The sequence below is a fragment of the Ixodes scapularis genome, unplaced genomic scaffold (assembly GCF_016920785.2).
Source record: "Ixodes scapularis isolate PalLabHiFi unplaced genomic scaffold, ASM1692078v2 PGA_scaffold2__306_contigs__length_199485367, whole genome shotgun sequence".
NCBI lineage: Eukaryota > Metazoa > Arthropoda > Arachnida > Ixodida > Ixodidae > Ixodes > Ixodes scapularis.
Window position 1 is genome coordinate 88,706,838 of NW_024609857.1, and position 23,633 is coordinate 88,730,470.

Genomic DNA, 23,633 nt, shown 5'->3' on the forward strand with positions numbered 1-23,633 from the left:
TATTTCTTCATAAACCACTACCAGCTAGCGCAGCTTTCAGCCCTACAATAAAGGTTTTCTCCACTACATGGAGTTCCCATTAAAGTATAGCAGGAGGGTATTATAAGCCACCTGTAGGAGCGTGGAAGTACAAAGACCTCTGAGCGCAGCTTGCAAGCAATTCAGCCAAATCATGTGAATATTATACGTCGTTGCAATTTATGGGAGAAACCAAAAGCTCCCTGAATAAAAGAAGCATTAAACTTTTCTACTTTTTATTCCTCAAAAAGGACATTTCATTGACTTTCCTCTGTGTCTCGGACATAGAGATGACAAATTAAGGCGTGCACGCAGAAGAAATTCGCTTTTCATTGGATCGCGCCAATCATTCTGCTGCCTTCACACCGTAGACACGATCGCTGCAGTTGTATGACTTGAGTAAGGTTTTGTGCTCCCAGGGCACGTAGTTGACCACGGCTGTACAGATCATGTAAGGCTGCAAAATAGAAAAAGACACCAGAACTTCAAGGGAAAGCACCAAGAGCCGGAATAAAACTTATGACCCTTCACTAATAGGGGGGAAGGCAATTGCTAGCAGAATGCGTTAAAAGGGGTTAGTATATCGTTCTAGTAACTCCATTAACGATATCCGATACCTCTGCGGCTCATTTGCAGCTAAATCGTATTGGTAGCGGCTATCGTTATCGGAGTTATCATAACGATCTGCTGAAACCTCCTTATGTCCGGTTCGATTTGCTGACATACTATACAAGCAGTTGTTTTCGAGTTATTCCACAAAAACATCGTTTGCAGGTACAACAACAGTTTTTTAAAAAGTATTAAATCTCACTTTTCCTACTACTTGAGATTTTCAAAATGACATATATCTCTACTGGTTTGAAAACGAAACTTTTTCTACCGTCTATTATTAAAATAGAATCACCGAACTATAAACTACTTCTCTTCTTAATCTACCAAGTTTGGAAAATCATCCTCGGAGATTTATTTCAATAGTTTTTTAGAAGGAAACCTGTACAAGCAATGATCGCCATTAGCAAGGGGAGGAAGAAATATTAACGGATACAAGTAATTTTTGTATTTTTTAAAGTAATCCGATACTTATTGTAGTTGTTTCCCAATAAATATACTCAACTAAAGACAAAATTACTTCAGAAATAAAGAATAACATGTATTTTAATTATTCCTGTAATGATTAAAGATACAGAAAGTGCTGTGGCATTGAGTCAGCATGCGCATTACGAGAGCGCTGTATGGTAATAAACATTTTTAAGAGAAAAAATAATTGCAGATTTCAATTCCTTACAACTGTTAGGCATAAATGACCTATAATAGATAGTTTATAGCAATGAAAAAATAAAAGACTTTCAGAGAGAAAAAGCAGCATACTCACAGCATCGACCTTGAGGTGGTAACGTTCCCTGTTGTACGAGTCCACTCCTATCACGCAGTTGGATTCAGCAACCTTCATCTTGAGTTTGTAGTCCACACCCGCAATTACCTGGAAATATATGAACACAACATCATGCAATTTCGTTGCTTATGAACACGAGAAAGTTTAAAAACTCCAATACAATGTCGGATACGGGAAGGATGATGAGAGCTTTCAATTACCTCTACGCTGGAGCATTAATGTGTATTTTGAAACTCAGATGCTAATGATCCCCCATTGAAACCTCTCACTGCAAAAAGAATCTCAGCGTCTCAAGTACATAATTAAAGCCACGCATTTTTTTAGATAAAAAACAAATTGCAGAATTGAAAAATAGACTCCAGTGAACCAAAGCTCCAGTGAACCAAAATGTCCGCTGGCCCTGCGATTACCCAAGGCTTCGAATTTTTCTTGTAGCAAGGCGTGTTATTAATAGTTCTATATGCCATCGCACTGCTTGACAACAAATCCGCGTTTTCACACACCACCTGTGTACACTCCGCGTCGCATAAACCAGATTAGCATGCGGTGAAGCCCTGGCGCTTGCGCAGTCCCGACAGCAGAGCCACCGCACTGGGGTGGCTTGAGACTAGCAGACTCGTACACACTACTCGAAAAGGTAATCGATTACAATTACAGTTACTATTGGTTAAAAACTAGTAAACTGGATCACCTATATCACTCTGCAGAAAAGTGATTCACCGTTATCTGAAAAAGTAACCGTTACTTTACCGATTCTTCAAGTTTTCTAAAACAATACTTTGGCCGGTTTGAAAACGTGTTTTTTGTACTTTTTGGTAGTGTATTAGAATCACCGAACTATAAAATAGTCATGTTCTTCATCCACAATTATGGTAAATCTTTGCCCTTCACTCCGAGGCTGGTTCGAGGAATCCTTCGTAGACACGTGTACAATCGAGGAGCGCGATTAGAAAGAGGGCATAAATCAGTTACCGGTAGAAGTACTTCAAAAAGCAAACAAAATTGAAAATGCTAATTAATTCTTAATAATTATATTTATATGATTACAAAGCTTCTCCAAAATAAAGGCGGTTACAAGTAGGGCTTGGCGTCGGTTAAAAATTTTAACCAACTAATCGCCATGCTTTAATCGATAAATAATGGAATTTTAGGTCTCATGCATTTTCACCCAAAATAATATCAAAAGTCTAAACGAAATATTCTTGTTTTTACTTCTGTTGACTGTGCGGTGAAGTCCGCAATATAAAATTCCGCCGCTCTTCCTGTAAGCTTGAAATTTTATGCCATTCTGCTCAATTTGGCCATCTTAACATATGTTTTAGTAACTCGTCCCTACGGGGCTATTACCGGGCACAACCCTGCCGCCTAAGAAGCGACCACTTGCGACAGAGGTGCCCCGCTTCAATGACCCGATCCACCAGACCTTGACCTCGGACGCTCAAATGGATACCGTCGCGACTACGAGCCACATTTCTGCAGCGGAAACACGTCAACCATTACAAGAACCTCAACTGACGGCTAAGGACATCAATGACGACGTTCCATCGAAGAAACAGTGCGTGAATCTTCCCTCGGAACAAATAGACGAGGAGAGGACATCCAACTACTTGTTTCATGACGGCACTCCTGGAGACGAAGACGACTTCATTCAAGTCACAGTGCGAAAAAATCGCCCCACCGGAATCCCGCTGATTATCAAGCCAAAAGAACAGGGAACCTCGTTCTGGAGGATCAGCCCCAACAGAATAGCCAAAGAAATTGTGACAGTATCACAAGAGAAATTACTAGCGACACGCATAAGGAAAGATGGCACAGTCACGGTCAACACATCGACGCTGAACTCAACGAACAGGCTTCTTATGATGAAATCTCTTGTCGGAATCGACGTGACAGTGACCGTGTCCGAGTCATACACACGCAATGTTGGCAAGGTCAACAACATTCCCGTTCAATACTCAGACTACGAACTGCTAGACTACCTGAATGACGCTGGTGTCATCACAGTCCAACGACAAATTGCATATTCAAGAAACGAAGACGGCAGCATGGAGCAACAACCAACAGAAAGTGTCCTGCTTCACTTTCCACAGAATCACCCGATGCCTGCACGGGTCCTGTTGGGCTTCACCAGTCATCCTGTGATGGAGTACTTTGGAACCCCGGTACAGTGCTTTCGATGCCAACGACATAGGCACCTCGCAAGACATTGTCGCGGCCAACAGAGATGCAAGGTGTGCGCTGGATCACACAGCTACAAGGACTGCATGGACAAAACCAATCCAAAGTGTGAAAATTGTGGAGGCAATCACTGTGCTTCGTTCTCAGGCTGTCCTCACAAAAAGGCAGCAGCTGCAGCCAGAAAGCATGAAATCCTGAATGGCTCAATACTAAATAACCGTCATCCTTCCCCGAATCTTGAGGTCACTCGCGCCCCGTTGCCTTATCTACCACCTTCTCGCCCACCACCACTTCCCCCTCGTCCCTCTACATCATCACAGCAGACAAAAGTATCTCAACCAACTCAAAGGTCCCAGTATTCTGACGTGTTAAAACGCCAACAAAACGTCCAAATCAACTTTAAGACTCCATCTCACCTAAACTCGACGTTACCTTGTCAAACGCCTCCAGGAGACCGAACATCAAACCCCTCCCCTGTACCAGCACCCCGCACACAGAAGCGTGATATGCGCAGACGCGATCATCGGGAGGATCACTTTGAGACACGGCAATCGAGCGACGTCTCGCATTTGCTGGTACCCATGTTTTCTACTGCTCTATTGGCCATACTCAGCGCCGTGCCCGCAGCTAACAATCTTCCTGAGGTAACAGCACTATTCGCTATGGAAAGACCACTTAAGTCTTCAGGAACATTGATGATTAAAGAGATATCCCAATGTCTGATTTGTACAGCCATATAGGAATATTTCAGTGGAATACCAACGGGTTACGCCAGAAGTCTGGTGATTTTCGTCAATTTCTTAAAAAGAACACTATACCAATACTTGCATTAACCGAAGCTCGCGTGGACGACGACTTTCGCCTCTCAAACTATGTGCAGTACAAATCATCTCGTAAAAATGGTCAAAGTCGGGCGATGCTAGCTGTACAGAAAGATCTGGTATCTGTGCACCTATTCTCTTCGACAAAAGATATCCCAGAATTCGTCGCCTGCAAGGTACGGTGTGGTAAGTCTTCAGTTACAGTTGTGAGCGTGTACATCGAACCTCAAACTCCAATAACTTCATTTGGGTTTTCTGAAATATTTCGTCACGTATCTGCTCCTTTTATTATATGTGGAGACATCAATGGACACCACACAATGTGGGGGAGTGACCATTGCGATAGACGTGGAGATGTCATTGCCGAGTATGTGGACAAGTACAACATGTGCGTCCTCAACGACGGATCCCCGACCTTTGTTCGTGGCCCTACCTACTGCAGCTGTTTAGACCTGAATCTATGCTCTCCAGACATCTCGCCTCAAATGACATGGATGACAGACAGGGATACCCGAGGTAGCGACCACTTTCCCATTCTCGTACAACACCCTCTTCTTAATATTCGTGGGCAGCAACAGAGAGCACGGATAACAAACTGGCAGACGTTCAGACATTTAAATACTTTAAGACATACCGATTTGAAAGAGCCCGATGATTTTGCAAACTCGATTTTGCTTAGTTACGAACGAGCAACGCGGCTTGTACCTGTACCTAACGGACACGTTGGTGTTAATGGTGAATACGAAAAGCTACGCGCAGAAAGACGAAGAGCAGAACGACGCTATAGAAGATCAAGAAATGTTGAAGACTATAACCAGGCCCAACATATTCACAAGCTTATGCGTCGAGAGCTGCAAATTCTTTCAGTCCGTCGATGGAGGAAGTTCAGCGGTAATCTGACCCCCTTCACTCCGATTCCAATAGTATGGAAAATACTTCGTTCTCTTCGCACACCGGTTATGCAAAAACAACCTTTCCGCGCGCTAGCTCTTCTGAGGGGCATATCGGAAGTGACAATCGCGGATGAATTTTGCGCTCTGTTAGCACAACAAAGCAATGTGGTAACGACTTCCCAATACAAATCTTCCAAGACACAAGCTACTCGTACCCTCGAGAACGAGAGGCATCTAGTGCATGCAGAGCTAGATCATGAAATCAACATACGTGAAATTTTGTGCGCGCTTCACAACACCCGCAAGTCTACAGCTCCTGGTCTTGATAAGATCACTCACGAAGCGCTAGCAAATCTCGGCCCCGATGCCACCAGCACTCTTCTCGAGATATACAATGAAGTTTGGAGAACAGAGACAATACCGGAATCGTGGAAGTTAGCTAAAATAGTTCCGCTCTTAAAGCCTGGAAAATCACCACTGAGCCTGGATTCCTTCCGTTCTTTAAGTTTAACCAGTTGCGTCGGAAAGCTACTTGAGAAGATCTTACATAACCGCTTACAGTGGTGGTTGGAAACTAGTAAAGCGTTTCCCGAAGAAATTACAGGATTTTGTCCACGTAGATGCACAATGAATGGCATCTTAGACCTCACCACCTGTGTAGAGTACGAACGAGATAACGGAAACATTACGGTGGCAGTGTTTCTATATATTCGCCGAGCATTCGATATGGTTAGTCACGCTCATGTTCTTGAAGGACTTGTGCTTCTTGGTGTACATGGACGCATACTTCGCTGGATACAAGAGTTTCTTCAATGCAGGAACATCGTAGTGTGTACAAATGATGGAGACAGCAAGCATCATGAACTGCACCATAGAGTGCCCCAAGGTAGCGTGTTGAGCCCTACTCTTTCCAATGTTGTAATGGCCCAGTTACCGCAGAAACTCTAGCCACCTTTACGAATATCTATATATCCTGACGATATTTGTATCTGGATCTCTGGCTCATCCCCAGATATTTTAAAAAATCAGTTACAGATAGCCTTAGACACGACAAACAAGTTTTTAGAAGAACGAGGAATGGGACCTATCTGCCACGAAATCGGCATTTATACCATTTACCAGAAAAAAGCTTCCTGGTTTTGAACTTAATGTAAATAGAGACTCAATTCAGCGAGTTCAATCATACAAATTTCTTGGTGTCCTCCTGGAACAATTCTTGACTTGGTCCAAACATATAGATATGCTGGAAGGGAGAATTAATAGTGTAATTATAGTTTTTCGATGCATCGCGGGTGCAAAATGGGGAGCCTCAATAGATTCAATGCTTTCATTCCACACGGCGCTAGTGCGACAAGCGATTGCCTATTCTATACCTGTGTTACAGGGGCTCTCCAACACATCAGAAGCTCGCCTTAGTTATATACTTGCCAGAAGTCTAAGAGTATGCTTAGGTCTTCCGCGAGCAACATCCAATGCGCTTGTACTCGCTGCAGCCAAAGAACCACCAGTAACTATCCTAAGAATCCAGGAAGTATGTCGGAATTTTTGTAGACTCTGCGCGGCCCCTTTTTAATGAAATTCTTTCTCGCAAAGAGACAAACTTTTTTCGAACATTAGATTCCGTGCCAATGATAATCCCTGAACAAACACACTCGGTTCAGGACATTCATAAGCCACCATGAACGCTACCAGTACTGCACATCAATATGAACATTCCAGGCATGGAAACAAAAGCATTGACCAGTACACACGTTGCTAGGACACTGACTCTTGCACATCTACTGCAAAAATACGACGATAACATCCACGTGTATACCAACGGATCAACCAAGGATGAAGGATCAACATCAGCATTTGTGGTACCCCATTTCAACCATTGGTCATCTTTTAGGTTGTCACATCATACTTCTTCAACTACCGCAGAATTGCATGCTTTACTCGCGGCTGCAATGTACATCAAAAATAGCTTGGCAGCAAATTCCTGGGTTATATGTACCGACTCCAGGCCAGCACTGCAATCCATTAAGACCTTGAATACTCGCAACGAAAATATGTCTCTTGTGTAACGAATCTGTGAAGAACTTGGGAATCTATAAGATTTGGGCATACGATACACTTTCAATGGGTTCCTGGACATAGCGGTGTTTCAGCAAACACCCAAGCTGACCAGCTGGCCACGGATGCATATACAAGCAACAACGTCCAGCTCACACCTTTTACAAAAAGCGATGCCAAGCGGTACATTCGTTGTCTGAGAAACAGAATGTCCCCTGACACGTGGCTCAAGAGCATCTGGGAACTGAGCCTACTCCTTTTAATTGACCCAGACCTTCGGTGTCCAGTTCATAATTACTTGAGCAGACCTATTGAGACATTAATTCATCGGCTACGACTAAATGTCGCGTACACCGGCAGATTTCTTTGCCGAATTCAACAGGTGGAAACACCGAGCTGCACGTGTGGCCATCCCGTGGAAGACGTCGAGCACATAATAATGGACTGTCCAAGATACGACCAGGGGCGAACTCGATTACGAGTGGGACTAAGCATACTCGACAGTCGATCTTTTTCTCTGGCCAAAGTTTTAGGTCCTTGGCCAGACTTAAAAAAGCCAGAAGAGGGCATCAATTACTACGTGATTTTTTTACTGACACAAAGATAGTTGACAGATATTAGGTATTATTCGAAGGTCAAAATACGCACGACGCACCCTTAAAGGATAACTGCGTTTTTTTATTGTAATTTTATTACTACGTTACAGTAATCTATTGTACATATGTACATATGTATTTATTGCGTAATCGCTCCTCTCATCGCGTAATTTTGTTTTGTGCGTGTTCGGTAACTGAGAGTATTATTCATGGTGCTCGGATTTTATAATTGGATGTTAAACATCATTCACTCTGTACATTACTTGATTTGAAGTAGCCAGTCCCAGGATATGGGACCAAACTCTTCAACTCATCAAATAAACATTGAATTGAATTGAGTCCAAAGACACTTCGTTGATATGCTCCGGCAAGAGCGCCTTCTGTTGTCAATATAATCTCCGTTGCACTAAACGGACACTCGCGCAGCAAGGAAGTGGCCGGCACAAGTGTAAGCTTGTAAACCTGTCTGAAGCTACTAATCAACCCCTTCCAGTTTACATTAGGCTAAAATTTTACATAAAGATGTCTTTTATACAGGTGTACTCGTCTACGTAGTGTATGCGTATAAATGCTACTCTCTTACGTTTCGTCCCAATTTTTACGATTAACACGTTAAAATAATATTCGCGATTAAACCCTTAATCGATTCATCGGTTGGTTTACCGATAAATTGCCCAGCCCTAGTTACGCGTAATTTCGTTACATGTAACGACTACCGTACAAGTTCGCTTCGGAGCCGCATGTTGGTCTTAAGTTGAGGTCTGAAAACTGTCAACATCGTGAGGACGCGTTACCTGAGACTCGACGCTGATGAGCGTCACGAGGGTGTCGAAGTTGGTCCTGTCCTCGACTTGAGAGGAGATGGCGAAGCGTGCCTACTCTTTGTAGCGGGGGTCCACGTCCGGGTGGTGTTTCCTCCAGATCCCGGGAAAGGCCGAGGAGACACAAACGACGCCGAGGACGACAAGGAGCGCTGTCTTCACGATACTCATCTCGGAATGGCTCTGGCGTCGAACAGTGAAGCTGCGATACTCTTTCGAGCCCATATATACCATCTTCAATTGATATCGGGCGCTGCAATAACATCGTACCTTCGCTATCAGCGATACAATTGGAGGTATGTGAGCCTCTAATTTCACTCGTCCATGTAAATAGAAAACACTTGACTGCAGAAAAGTACCATAGATTATGGAAATGCGCCCACAAGGTGGTGACAGCCTCTGAACCTTATCAATACACCAACAGGCGGCGCTGCTGTGGACCTGCCGCATGCGCGCTTCATATCTTACGCCAATTTGGCGGCTGCGCATGCTCAGTGCCCACACACGGCGTTGCTAAACATGAGGCTTTCTTGTAAACAGCGCGTCAGCGTTTGACGATATGAATAGCACACCTTGCAAAAGGGAACACTCGAAGCCAAGGGCGGTCACAGACGGTAGTAATATTTACGTGGGGTAAATACTTCAGTACCAGCTAGCCGTAACAGTAAATGCAATGCCTACTTCGAGCATCGCGCGCGTTCCTGAAACATCTACTTCGGGAGTTAATCGTTTTAAGGCATCATCAAAGTTCAGTTGTGGAAAACGTAATCGAAACAAAAATAGGACAAAATGGGAAAATGCATGAACAACGGCATATATAAGAATTAAGTAAAGTCTACTTCCCTCATTTTCGTGTATCGACGGTTCTTAATCTCTGGTTCGCTGGAGCCTAACGTTCGTTTTTTTTTTTACTTGGTGAGTATCGGAATTAGGGGAAAGCTTTAATATTTTTTGGTGAAGCTGAGATTCTTTCTAGAGGAAGAAGTTTCAGCGGGGAATCATTGTCGTCTGAGTTTCGAGACACATATGATTCTCACATAGATATATATGACGTAAACGTGAACGCTCTCACAATCCTATCCGTGCATATGAATGTGCAACATTTTTATTTAGTGTTTGTCAACTTTCTCGCACTTATAAACTGTCAAATGGCAGGATGTTGTGCTTAAATCTTCGGGATTTTCAAGTATGACCATTCAGATCAACATGTTTGCACAAGTTCGAAGATGATGCTTGATTTCATATAATGTAAATTTAAAAAAAAATCACATAAAATTTAAAGAAATTTTTCAGAGTTGTCGCTTTATTTCAATTCGAAGAACGTCCCACAGAAAGGGGTGGGGCCTTGTGTTATCCGCAAACAAAAAAGTCAGGTTCAGAGATCGACCTTGCAAGCAAACGAATCAATCCCATAATGTGTGGTGCATTTTTGCAGTCGAATGTTTCCTTTCATGTATGCGCAAAATTAGAAGCTCGCATGTGTCCAAGAGTATGTAAAAAGGAGTCATAAGAGACTTGCTGCAACTTCTAATTTTTGGAGCGTAACAAATTAAAAACACAATAATGTAAGTAGCCTGCCGTCCAACGAACTTTCCTAATTTTACCCAAGGGCGAATCCTTTCGAAGGCGGGGGTATAGTTCTTGACACAGCGCTTCCAGTCTAGCCCAAGTACAAAAAGTATTTCTTGAGCCTGAAAACGATGTTCCAACAACTTTTTTATAAAGGCACTGGCTAGCGCTTAATTCCTTCATCTCTGAGCAGAATAGACGCTTCTCAAAAGTGCTCGGGTTTTTTAGCAACTGCTGCGGCAATAGACCTCTCGCAAAATCGAAGCGATCCTATCGCCGTAGTGCCGCGGAAAGCATCTTAGGAAAACACCGATCACGGCATCGGTTTCAATTTGCCTTCCTCGTTTCACAAAAACTCGTCATGAAGAAATACAACGCTTGCATTTTTGAAATTGTGAATTTCCTTAGATTTATAATAATGTAGGAGTTAACTTCCAATGCAAATAGAACGGTGGGACACGTTTCTTAAGGGAACTACCAACGCACCAAAGTTTATATGCAGGTAAGGAAGAAGACGTGCACTGGACCGATCAGCCTGTTTCATTGTGTCAATGTCCTGGGCTTTTTAAATGATCCGTGATCAGGGATAGTCATGCTGCACTTTGGGGTCGTAGCTAGGCTACCAGAAAGGTATGGGACGCAGGCTGGCCGCACTTCTATTCCACGCTAAGTCTAGGCAGGTCCTACCGGCCGATTGAGGTCGGTGTTCAACAAGGGTCTTACGAACAAGAAGGGGTGCAATTAGCGAGCACTATCTCTAGTTTGTCTTGCCTTGTATGCAAATGCGTGTACGAATTTGTACACACATTTGCACACGTGTTTTTATTCTTTAATACATTTGTACAATAAAAGCGTACAAGTGCATATTTTATATAAAATGTATAAAACTTTGTACAGACATTTGTACCCAAATTTGTACCAATTTTTACACAAATTTGCCTTGCGTTCAAAAAAATGTGCGTATGCATATCTTTTGAAAGCGCAGCTCTTAGCCGCCCGTTTCGGGCTTCAGCGGCGTCGGCGTAACCGCGCACTGCATTACGGAAAGTTTTTCATTATGACGTCATACATTTCGTCATGTGACGTAAAGAGGGTAATTAAGGTCACAAGTGACGTCAGGGGTGACGTCACAAAGGTCACTGGTGAAGGTCACAAAGAAAGTCACGACCTTCACAGTGAGGGTCGCGACATTCTACGAGGCCTTCACGAGTGACGTCACGAGGGGGGAGGGAGGGGGAGGAGGAGGGGCGGAGAATGACAGGAGGAGGAAGCAGGATCCTGGAGGGTGAGGGGGAGGAGCGGGATTGGAGGAGGGAGGGAGGAGGAGAGGGGAGGAGGAGAAGAGCGGAGGAGTGGAGAAGGAAAGGATACGAAAGAGGAGGTGGGGCATACCCTCCTGTCCGTACCGTCCCCTCCTCCTAGAGAGCTGCGCTTTAATTCGGCATTACTGGGAATCGTAAACGACTGTCATTTTTTTATCTTAAAGCGGGGGGGGGGGGGGGGGGGGGTGCAAAGATTTTAAGATTAAAAGAATTTACATCTCGTCATTTTTGCGTTGTTCATCGTGTCCCGGAGGATAAAGAAAACATCTTTTTCATTAAAAATTGTCGCCATTCCGCTGCATAATCGCAAAGCAAAAGGCGAGCTTTCCCCCCCACCTGGAGCCGCAAGTGGTAGCCGAAGGAACTACGGCGAGAAGCTCACCTGACCTCGCTCGGCTCTAAGCTCAGCATAACTAATGCCCGTTAATATCAGCGGAGAGAGGGAGGGGAAGCGTCCTCCGGGAGAGCAGACGGAAACCTACATGGCACCCAGAATTACGTCGCTAGGTGGGCGACCAGGTGTGACCCTGAAGACTGGGAGGGAGTTGAAAGGCACCAGAAATGCCAATATTTATATTTTTCTCTTTACGAAACAACTAGGACGCGCAGGCGAAATCGGTTTTCTGTTTTTTACTTCAGAAGTGTCAGAGGGCAACTTCCACGCAATTTTGACCGAAGTCCGGAAGTCGTTGCATCCCCCCTCTAATGTCCCCTCCATTTTATTCAACTTGGGGGGGGGGGGGGGGGGGGGGCGGGCGGGCTGGCAGGCGCACTTGCGTGCGGGTTTTTACCATTCTGTACAGCCGTGGTACGCCACCCAGGATCACATTTTGTCTTGCAAATAAATATGATAATATTATTAACAATGAAATTGTCAATCAATTTATATAATAATCAACTTTGAAAGAGATGCATTTGTGGATAAGTTTATTATTAGTAGTAGTTATTGTAGTAGTAGTAGTAGTATTGTTCCTGAGAAGTACTTCGTAAACGCCGTGAACAAAATCGTGACCATGCCACTCTTCTCCAAGGATAGAGTGTAGTACACGCTACCGTGGCCAGAGATGCCCCCACAATGCAACGCGCACAGTGTTGCATGCAGGGATTTTTAGAAGTATTTTATTATCAGAGTCTGCCCCTTTTTTTCGCACTTACTCTGATTATGTATTGAACACGACGTCTCCGTTGGCGTACGGTGAGGAATCCGATTCAATCACACGATTCTTGCCTAAGAAATGGTTACGGATAATGTTCCTTCAGGGGGTTTGAAAAGGTTCCATTGCGGCAAGATTGCTACTTGCTTTGAAAGCATTTATAGTCAGCTGACTTCTTGTAGTAGGCTAATATTTCTTAAAATAGCGCCCGGGGTCGTTATCACCTTCTAATTGTAAGTTTCAAAAGCTTCGCATATTTAGGAATCCCTTCAATTGTGCTCGTAGAACTAAATATAAAAACGCAAAATAATATTCGCAATTTTCAGTGAAACAAAATAAATATTCCGATAATCGTCATTATTTTTCAGAGATTGCACAAGCCCGTGACCAGCAACGAGTTCGACTCACACAATGCCCTTTCAATGGGCGTATCAACCTGCGCATTGTCTCCGATGAAAGATGCATGAAATCTCAACAAGCGCCCTGTACTCCAAGCCTCACTCGTGACAATGAGCTTTCAATAACTGCGACAACGTGGTGAAACTATTCTGCGACAAAGAGCTATCAATAATTGCACGAACGTGGTAAAACAATATTGCTTTATCAGATCTCTCGATCGGAGCGCTTACTGAAGGTTTCAGAGGCAAAGTTTCCATAAAAGTTAACCCAGCAAGATACCGCTCTTGCTTTGCTCGACATCATAACAAACCCAAGATGAATCCCGCTAAGGTAGCCCTGGTTTGCTTCGTCGCGGTTTCGCTCTCCTCGGCCTTTCTCGGGAACTTGAAAAGACACCACCCGGACGTAGACCACCGCTACAGGGAGGGGGCACACTTCGCCACCTCCTCCCAAGTCGAGGTCAGAACAAACTACGACACGCTCGTCATGCTCTTCAACGTGGAGTGTTGAGTAACTGTTGCGTTTTGTTTTTATTTCAATATAGTATCATTTCTTCAGGTCAGCGTTTGGCCACACCGGGCACTGCGCATGCGTAGAAATCAGACTAGTGGAAAACGCATGTGCACGCTCCGTGCACCGCCACCCCAACGCCGTGACGTCAGGGACGAGTGTTGGTGTATAGCACGTGCGAAAATAAAAAAAAGAGCAACACAGGCTTGAACGAGAAAAATACGATACAATTTGGTAACAACATTCTGAAATGGGTCGGTAAAACCGCTGCGAAACATATACAACAGAGCAAGGCCGACAACTTTCAGCAATAGGCTGCAATGACACAAACATAGGGGCAAAAAAAGCACAACAATCAGACTTTAAAATAAATAAGAACATGACGTTTCGTTTTCATGTTTACTCAGCTAGCAGGAAAAAAAAACTGACACATAAATGTTCTATTAATGCGGCAGCATTAGTAATTAAATGACAGGGAACAGCCGACAGCGTCCGTCTGTGGATGCAGCAGTAGAAAAGGGAAGCGCGATAAGTAGAAAGGAGGAGACTAGTGAAGGACAAAAGGCGAAATGGAGGCAACGTCACGGGGCGGAAGCCGATGCGGGCGCGGATTTTGGAGCGAGTATAAACTTGCAGGTGTGCGGAGTGTGCATACGTTGGTATGGGCTACGAGACGGGGTATGATCCAAGTACTGGCGTTGGTTCGAGTAGGCGGAAAAAAATTCATAGATTTGAGGATTCTTAGGGGATGCGTAATCACGGCCCTTCGGAAGCGCCACACACGTCCCTCTTCGGGACACGCTAATACTGACCCTATTATCGAAGTCAAAATGAGGCAGCAACACGTAGAGGAGGCAAAAGAGAAAGCCAGTACAGAAAAGTGAAGTGATCAGTGTTAGGATTTTCCAAAGTAGCCCTTACAAAAACGGGTCTCAACATTCTTTTTAATTTCTTTAGACTTCTTATTGACTTTTCGGGATCCTATTGAATTTCTTTATAAACGCACTTTCTTTTGATTATTGTCAAAAGAACTTCAAAAGAAAAATAACGACTTTTTTGTAGACTTATTTATAGAAAAATTAAAAAGAAATTGTAATGACGTTTTTCTATAGGTTATTTTCTAAAAAAATTCAAAAGGAAAATATAATGAAATTTTTTGTAGACTTATTTATACAAAAATTAAAAAGAAATTGTAATGAGGTTTTTCTATAGGTTATTTTCTAAAAAAATTCAAAAGGAAAATATAATGCAATTTTTTGTAGACTTATTTATAAAAAAAATTATAAGAAGTTGTAATTATGTTTTTCTATAGGTTATTTTCCGAAAAAAATTCAAAAGGAAAAAATAATGACATTTGTTTGTAGACCAATTTTTAAAAAAATTAAAAAGTTGTAATTGCTTTTTGTAAGTTATTTTCTAAAAAAAGTTAAAAAAATTATCGACATCATTATTTTATTATTTTATAAGAGAAAAAAATGTAAATTTTGTTACTATTTTATTAAAAGTTTTGAGGACATTTTTTTATTTGGAAGAAATTTTTGAAGAATAACAGGTCACATTTTTTGAAAATATTGAAAGGGAAAATACATTTTCTATAGGTTTTTCTCTGTTGGCATATTTGTAAGAGTTCTAAAAATGATTAAGTTGTTTTGCACTTTTTCGTTTAATCTAGGATTTTTTTTTGTTTTAGAATCAGATGACAAAGGCAAATGACCTTTTTCATTTCCTTTCCTGTTTCTTTTTAATAAAACATTCCGCAAGCACAACCCTCTTAACATATGTTGAAAAATGGCTTCAACTTGACATCTGTACATAAGAAAATTCTTATTTTTATGGCAGTGCATTTTTGTTACGTCAGACGTAACAAAAATAATATTAAAGTTACGTCCGACATAACATAAAAGTTTGCTGTGCCTAGCGCAAAGTCGGGACGGATACTTGCAAATGCATCTCACAGCTACATTTCATCCTGTGCGGCTTGAATATATGCATGTGCCAGAATTATATAGATTGATGACATACTAGAGTAGCTTCGTGAGAATTCAGAAAGCATCACACACTCTGCATGCTATTCGGAAATTGAAATGGAACACTGGTGACACAATCTGCATAGAGGTGTACACATGTTTTGTTCCTAGATGTTTGTCTTCAGTGTGCATGTGGGAATATATTTATATAAAAGTAGGAAGGTTAATTAAAGCCGCTGCGAAATTTCACTTCTACTAATTACAGTAAGTCTATTCTGTGTGTGCACAGTTATACAAAACTATGAAATATAAAACCTAACTTCTCAGTTTTATCAACAGGTACTATTAAAAAAATGCACCATGATACAATGCAACAAAAGTCAAGAAGAACAAATAGTGATCCCTTATTCACAAGGCAAAGCTTGCTCAGGATAATGCCGCATTACTCTATGGTGAAACACAAAATACAACATAGTATGAAAATTGCTCTACTAGTTGCATGCACATGGAGAAACGACAGAACAATATTGCAATGGACACTTCATCTCTTACGTAACAATATCAATCACGCTTGGCAGCCACAAGAAACTTGTCAACCTTTATGTGAAGATGAATTAGTGTTTCTATGCAAAAGCTGTCTCTTGATAGTCACCATGCAATCCATTAATAATAAAACACTCCTCTATATACACCAAAGCATTGTTTATAAACATGTATGCATTTGCCCACAGGAGTTGTGGGCACTGCGCTTGTGCAAGAACTTGCTTTTTTAAAGAGTAAAAGATCCTGTACATGCTCCAACAGTCAGTGCACCTGCCTCGACATGATGCCAGAGATACAAGTCGGTCTATAAAACAGCAGAACTGTCACATGTCAATTTGCACTGTAAGCTTCCTAATGCCATCTAACAATCTCTCAAAAGAAGGAAAATGGTGTAAATATCTAAGCCACAACATGTATTGTGACTTGTGGCAAGACAGAAAATGAATGCTCTTTGGAATCATTTATAAACAGGATACACAAATATACTCCCAATCCAACACTCCTGTGCATTCATACTATCCAATAAAAGTCACGTTGGCTCTCTTCGTAGCAAATACTATAAACCGTTGGTTGTAAACCGACATATGAACATCTCCAGTTTACCAAGATGGTTGGTAGCCTACTCACACTTCCACACGATTTCAGACGAGATTAGCCTACCCAAAACCCAGATTGGAAATAGGTGCATACTCTCATCACTGCCTCAAAAAAATATAATTTCACACAAAGTGCATAAGCTGCACAAAGTAGTTTTTACAAGGTTTGGGTGTCAGAGAAAAAAAAACTGTTTTTTTTCATTTAAAATGTGTTCCATTTTGATACAGTCTAAATCCTAACTCATTGAAATGCATATAACCATACGGTCACTATGTAAAAGAAAAAAAATAGGTAATGGCAAGCAGCCACTTTTTTTATATGGTTCTTGAGGTGACTACAAATCCAGAAAGACCGACATTGCATGTAGCACCATCGTGATAAGGGAAAGAACCAGAACAAAAGACACAAAAGAACACTAATGGCTATATTCATGCGCAACAACAAAACAATGACTCTGTGGGAAGTTCGACTGAGTGGTCAAAAAAAAGAGGGCACAAAGCTAGTAAGTGTTTCCAGGGCCATGGATAATCAATACTATAGCTGCCTAGGTAGAGCCCGGGTCAGTTGGTCATAGAAGATCAGGGATAGCCGTACTCACACTGCCCAAGAGCGGCAAGCAAAATTGTTAATTTGTAAAGGGGGGAGGTAATTTTGTCACAAAGGGCAGGCGAAGATTCGGCAAAGATCACTAAGGAACTGATAGTTTAATGGTTTAATGCGGAGAACTTGTGCCAGAAGCAAATAAAAAACGGAGCGTCGGGAAAGCAGAAAACAAGCAAGCATCAAGGTGCCGACGTGACGGCAGGCTCGAGCGAGACTGACTCGGCAAGGCTGACCGTTTCCCTACTGCGACGAGCAACATGCTTGAACATGTTTTTTTAACTATGCTTTCACTCACGAGCCTGCACACAGAGCCGAATTGCTCAAAGTGTTGCACTCGCATCCTGCAGCTGCTGACATAAAAGGCCTAGAGTCGCAACCGCGATTCACTTGCCATATTTATCATTAATAGCCCAAAACAGTGTCGCCGTACAATGCTTCGCTGAAAGATATACACTGCGTCCTAACTTGCTTTGCTTTGCTCGCCTATGTGGTGAAAAGAAGTTACACTGCAGCATTTACTAGCCAAAGCAACAAATGGAAGCCTGGAATTAGAGAGGATTTAACCGGTGCAACTACGCTGCACGAACCATGGCACCCATGAACCATGAACCATGTGGTTCATGGGCGCCATAACGCGGCTGCTGTGGGCCAGCTACGTCAGAATCGTGACAATGTTGCCTGGTCTCCAAATGCAAATGAGTAACATTAAAAAATTAATTTCTTGAAATAGTAAAGCTCTAAAAATTCTGAAAGTTGGTATGTATATTGAGCAACCTATCAGGGTTTCATATCAAGAGTCACCCGACTTAACTAATTTTCATGTAATGGCCCCTTTAAAGGGATACTTCAACGAAATTTGAAATATTCCCGTCGTGTTTAAATATAGGTTGAATATGATCCACAATATCCGTAAATGACAATCGCACGTTTGTATTTTGAGCCTGGTGGCTGTATTTTTCGTTATAAACGGCCCACTCTGGCAAGCGCTCGGAGAAGGCCCAGCGGAGACTACGTGACATCCAACGCAATCGTGACGTATGTCGTCCCAAGACGACCAAAGCTACGGCTAGGCTGACGTCGAGAGGATGGCCTAGTCGTTCCAGCCACCGAAGCGGCTGCTTTTGTACGAATTTTGAGTGACGGGTTAATCTTCTGTAATCTTTTAGGGGGACAATAGCGACTTCTACGACACGCAAAAAGCATTCCCGGGAAGAGGGGAGTTCCTGCTGCCCCTCTTCTCTCGTCGTGGCCGGAGGCGAGACAACCTCCGTCACCAGCTGTCAAGGTTCCTAGACGGGCATTACAAGCGAGGCGTTAGCGACATCTACCAGGTGCTCTTTGCTAATCGTTTAATTCGTTTTAAAATTCCTTTTCGTGACTTTTTTAACAAGATATTGGTGTGTTCGATGTGATGCTGCTCCTTTGAACACATATAGACCAAAAAATGAGCGCCGAAATTTCGTTGTAGTATCCCTTTAAGAACAGGACAGGTGCATCGGCAATGAGATCACACTTTAAAGGGGTACTCCACCGATTTTTTGAGCTACCTCAACTAACTATATTTTCTGACTCCCCGGCCTTTAGCCTTTCTGGTATGCTATTTAGCATCGCGAAATTCATAATAGGTATTGTGAAATCGGCAAATGAAAATGGTGCAAAAACCAATATTCAAATATTCGCGCACTTTTTAGTGCCGTGACGTCAGTGGCAGGCAGGCTTGCCAGTCGAGCAAGTAGTCTAAAAATAGATTATGCCAATCATTTGTTCCGTGCTGGAGCGTGGATACGGGCGCGAGCTTCCAAAGCACTCATTTGACACCATGAAACTGCTTCAGATCCGTTGGGAACAACTTCTGTAGTCCAAAAAGTTAACCCCTGCCTTCCACTGACGTCACTTTGTTGTTGTTGCCAGTAGAGACTTTCAGTTTGAAAAATATGGTGAAGAACAAAACTGTAAATTCAATAACTTCGCGAAAAAACAATATTTTGACCTAATGTTTGGGATACTATTTTAGCAATGTTTGTTGGTTAGTTTAGCAAAATTTCAAGCAAATCGGAGACAATGAAAAAACCGGTGGAGTACCCCTTTAAGGAAGGAGCACTAAAAGGGAAGTTTTAATGCAAAAAGCATTAACTGCCTCATGGAGAGAGCTGACGTCTTCAGTTTGAAACGCGAAAACGGCACATTAAATCCTTTCTCTAAGTAAAGCCAGCTACCAGCTATGAAGCCATGCGAAAAGCCTAGACACGGCACCTAGTTTCCCCTACACCAAAGGAGCGAAGTAAACCTGATGTATTTTTGACTTCAGTTCATTGGCTGGCGCGCGTCGACGAGGCTCCCATTGGCCGCTGCGTGTCAGTTTAAACAATTGCTCACCTAATGGCGCTGCGTCTCCGCGAGGCAGCGGCTCCACCGCTCCACGCCCAAGGTCAGCGCGCTGTACGCCGGAGACCAAAGAAGGGAACGAAGAGCGGCACGTGCTTTCGCATTCACAACTCATAAGAAGTACTTAGATGCACCTCGAGGCTTTTGTTTCTATGCTCCTTCCTCACTGCAAGCTTTCAGACAGACTCAAGCACATAGGTATCATTCACAACGTATAGACAGGTGCGAGAAGAATTGCAAAGAACTATGCACTTCTGAACAGATGCAGCGTCCTTCTCGATTATTGCATTAGTGTGCTGCACTTCAACGAACCGTACTAGAGAAAGAGCTCCAAAAAAGCTGAGAACAAAGTCCTTTACTTTCAGTTTTTCTAAACGCAGGGTGACATTTTTGACACAGCTACATGACGTGTGCCCCCGCTTGCACCAAGCAACGATGGCAACTAGCTGCCCGAATATGCCCCCTACAAACACGTAGGAATACCTCCTACGGGACTTGTCCTGTGCTTTGACACAGTATGTGAAGGCACAAATTCTAACCTTTTTGAAAAGGACTTTGTCTCATTCGGGTTGACCCTTTCCTTGGAAGATTACGGCACCATTCTTTACCACATGCTTCCTCAAGTTGTAGCCTTTCATCGGTGACCTGAGCGGTACCGCGATCTGGTCATTGGGCATTGCGGTCGGAGGCGACTGTCCACAGTTTCGGAAGACTTCGGATTATTGAAAACTTATCAATAATCTGACACTGAACATATCTTGTTCCCTTTACAAATCGTACAAGTTTCCCATTCATTGACTCGAAGGGATATGCGAGTACCCCCAGAGGGGTCCCCACAGTCTCACACTATCCATCAAGTGGAGGAGTAAGTGCGTGTTATAAGTCATGTTGACTTGGCCAAAGAGTTCCTCAAACTCTTTGAGGAATGCAGTCATTGCTCTTTTCACCTGCGGAAGGCTGTCAAGAGGAACTGAGCGACTCAACAAGAAGTGCATGATACGCACAAACTTCAGCCAGTTGTCGAAGTACTTTTTCGGGAGGAACCCCTTCAGGACCACAGGAGAATAAGAAAGCATCCAGCTGCGCCATTCCGACGACTTCCAGAACTTTATGTCCTTCAAAGATCTGGGAAGTCGGGAGATCTCCCAGATTGGCTGCAGCGCTTTTAGCTTCATGTCTATTTCAGACATGAAACTACCGAGGTGGTAGTGCTGCCCACTCCGACCTTTAAACCACATAAAGGCCGTGGATCTCACAAACCCGGAGCACACGGCGTGCATGTGATCAGCAACGAAACCTGAGGCAAAGTTGAACAATGCCAATCCGAAAAGAATGCTTGCATTCTTAACACCATGGCTTGGTGCACCTTGCTTCTCCGCCTTCTCAGAATGATGGAGAAATGACTCATGAGACCGTGTTGTGCCAACGACCGCAGGGTACACTCTTACATGGCCTCCACCTTTCTCCACGACCTCTCCTTCGGCCTCGCACCATGCGCACCCAAATGCCCCATTAAACTGAGTCATGTTCATGAGCATACAGAGTGCAACAGTATCTACTGTTCATGGCCCTGGAAACACTCTAGATACTTTTTGTGTGCCAGAAGCATCAGTAAAATGAATACCCACAGGAGACAGCTCATTCATAACCTCCACGAATGGCTCCATAAAACAGTTCATGTCTGGCCTTTAAGGGCCAAACTACAAACCTGCTAGCAGCAGGTTCTGCACGCGTTCGTGAAATGGCAGCTCATTCACTTGCAGAAGCAAAGGCCAAATGCTGTAATTCGAAGACTCAAAAAGTAGAACACCATCGGTATTCCATGTTACACTGAGATCCCCCTCTTTAAGCGGAAGGCTGTGGTAGGCAGAGTTTTGTGTGATGTCCTACACATCATACTCCAACGTTCCTGGAGTGCTCAGGCTCCCACTCAACAAAATGTCCCGAACCTGGGACTTAAGGTCCAAAAAAAACAAAATAGGCACCCTTCGACACAAGAACATCTGCTCTATAAACAGTACTACACAGTGAGCATGATACTTCTAAGAGAGATGCAGTCACCTTCCCCAGATTACATACGCATTGGGGGCAGTATAAATACATTGCCTTACTGGCTTCGTCCCCAGCAAAATGCTTAAAAAATAAAAATTTCGACCTGGGAAAAACTGTTCCCTCCGAAAGATGGGAGACCACAAGCTTTAGAAGGCTCTCGGTTGATTCCTTCAAAGAGTCATACCGCAGGCTGTGGCTCATCACCATTATGAGGCTTTCCGCTCTCGTCAGCTTGGCTCTTTGATACAGTGGTTCATCCTGTGAATTGTGTAGATGAATTAAAAAGACATCAATCTACAAAAATTGTGTACTTCTGAGTTTAGGGCTGAATACAAAAGCAAGTTCTTTGCAGGACCAAGAACACTGTAGTGTTGTTCATTTCGAGTTAAAGGGATGCTGGACCGAAATCTCAATTCCACAAAACACGGCGGCAAAAGCGTGCAACAGGATGCTACAAACACCAAAACATCACTCATTCAGCGATATCTCAAATGAATGACCGTATTTCTCAAAAAAAAAAAAAGGAGGTGCACTTGACAGATATGTTTACGTCTTGTTTCTCCGAGAAGGAGACGGAACGGCCTCGCGTCTTCTTCGCCTCGCCACCTTGAGGGGGCGAAGCGAGGAGAGGAGGAAACGAGATATCTTGATGTCACGCAGCTCATCGGCCTCGCTCAATCGCGACTTCTTTTTCAAAAATACGGCCGTCCATTCGAGATATAGCCTTATGAGTAGTGTTGTAGGGATTGTAGTGTCCCGCCTACATTTCCTGCATTGTATTTTTTAAATCCAAATTCCAGGATTTGCCCTACATGTTATTGTTTGAGACTTGAGGCATGGCTACATTTCACATCAAGATTTCTGTACACACAGTTAAGGCTGCAAGACATAGTTCGTAAAGCATTACCCAACGTGAAAAGAGTAAAGCTATACGCACTACATAGTGCATCTCGACCAGAAATGGTTATACTCACTACGCGAAGAGCTCACGCCATTTGGGTTACTCTTTCCAGGCGGCGCGTGTATCAACGGAAGACGTGTTAAGCCAGCCCCCTGCTTGTGTTCACGCCGCTTCGCGGCGACAGTGTGCGGCTGCTAATTACAAAACTATTAACCCACATGCCCCTTCCCCCCATACACGACACTGCGCGGCGTTCAGCCAGCAACCCGAGCCTCACTGTCCCCGATCGTACCTCCGGAAAGGGAGTCCCATACCATTTAATTCAACAAAATTTCTTCAACGTTTTTTTTTTGTTTTTTTTGTGTTCATTGTAAAAAAGAAATGTCGTAAATATTGGCAATTGCTTAACAAACATAAACGTCCTAGAAGAAAAGAAAAAGAGGAAGTTTACACAGGGGTTGGAACCCCATTTAATAGGGCACCGCTGCTTACGAAACAGACGCCTTACCACTAAGCCGCGCCACCGCGTCGATAGTTTGTTGTAACCATTCTTGTTATACGAGTTTCGGGTAGTGCGTATAGCTCTTTCCAGCAGGGGTGCACGACGTAATGCGTACAGCTCTACTCAATGTGAAAAGCGAGGTATATCACCGTTTCCCTTTTGGCCCCTGCCTCTTCTGAACTCGGGGGGTCGTCGTCGCCTTCGGACGAGGGCGAGTCCGACACCGGATCTTCCGTAAAACGTTCATTTGCTACGCTTCTTTGACCAGACGTTGAGGGTACACATGCATTTTCGTCGTCCAAAACGGTCATCGATGCGCTCCCGGGACTGTCCACTTGTGGAATGCCAGGACTC

The 23,633-nt window shown here is 43.4% G+C and overlaps 1 pseudogene; it reads right to left on the minus strand.

Annotated features, from left to right (window-relative positions):
• Positions 1–364: 364 nt before the first annotated feature.
• Positions 365–8,967, minus strand: LOC115308463 (annotated as a pseudogene).
• Between the last annotated feature and the right edge of the window lie 14,666 nt (positions 8,968–23,633).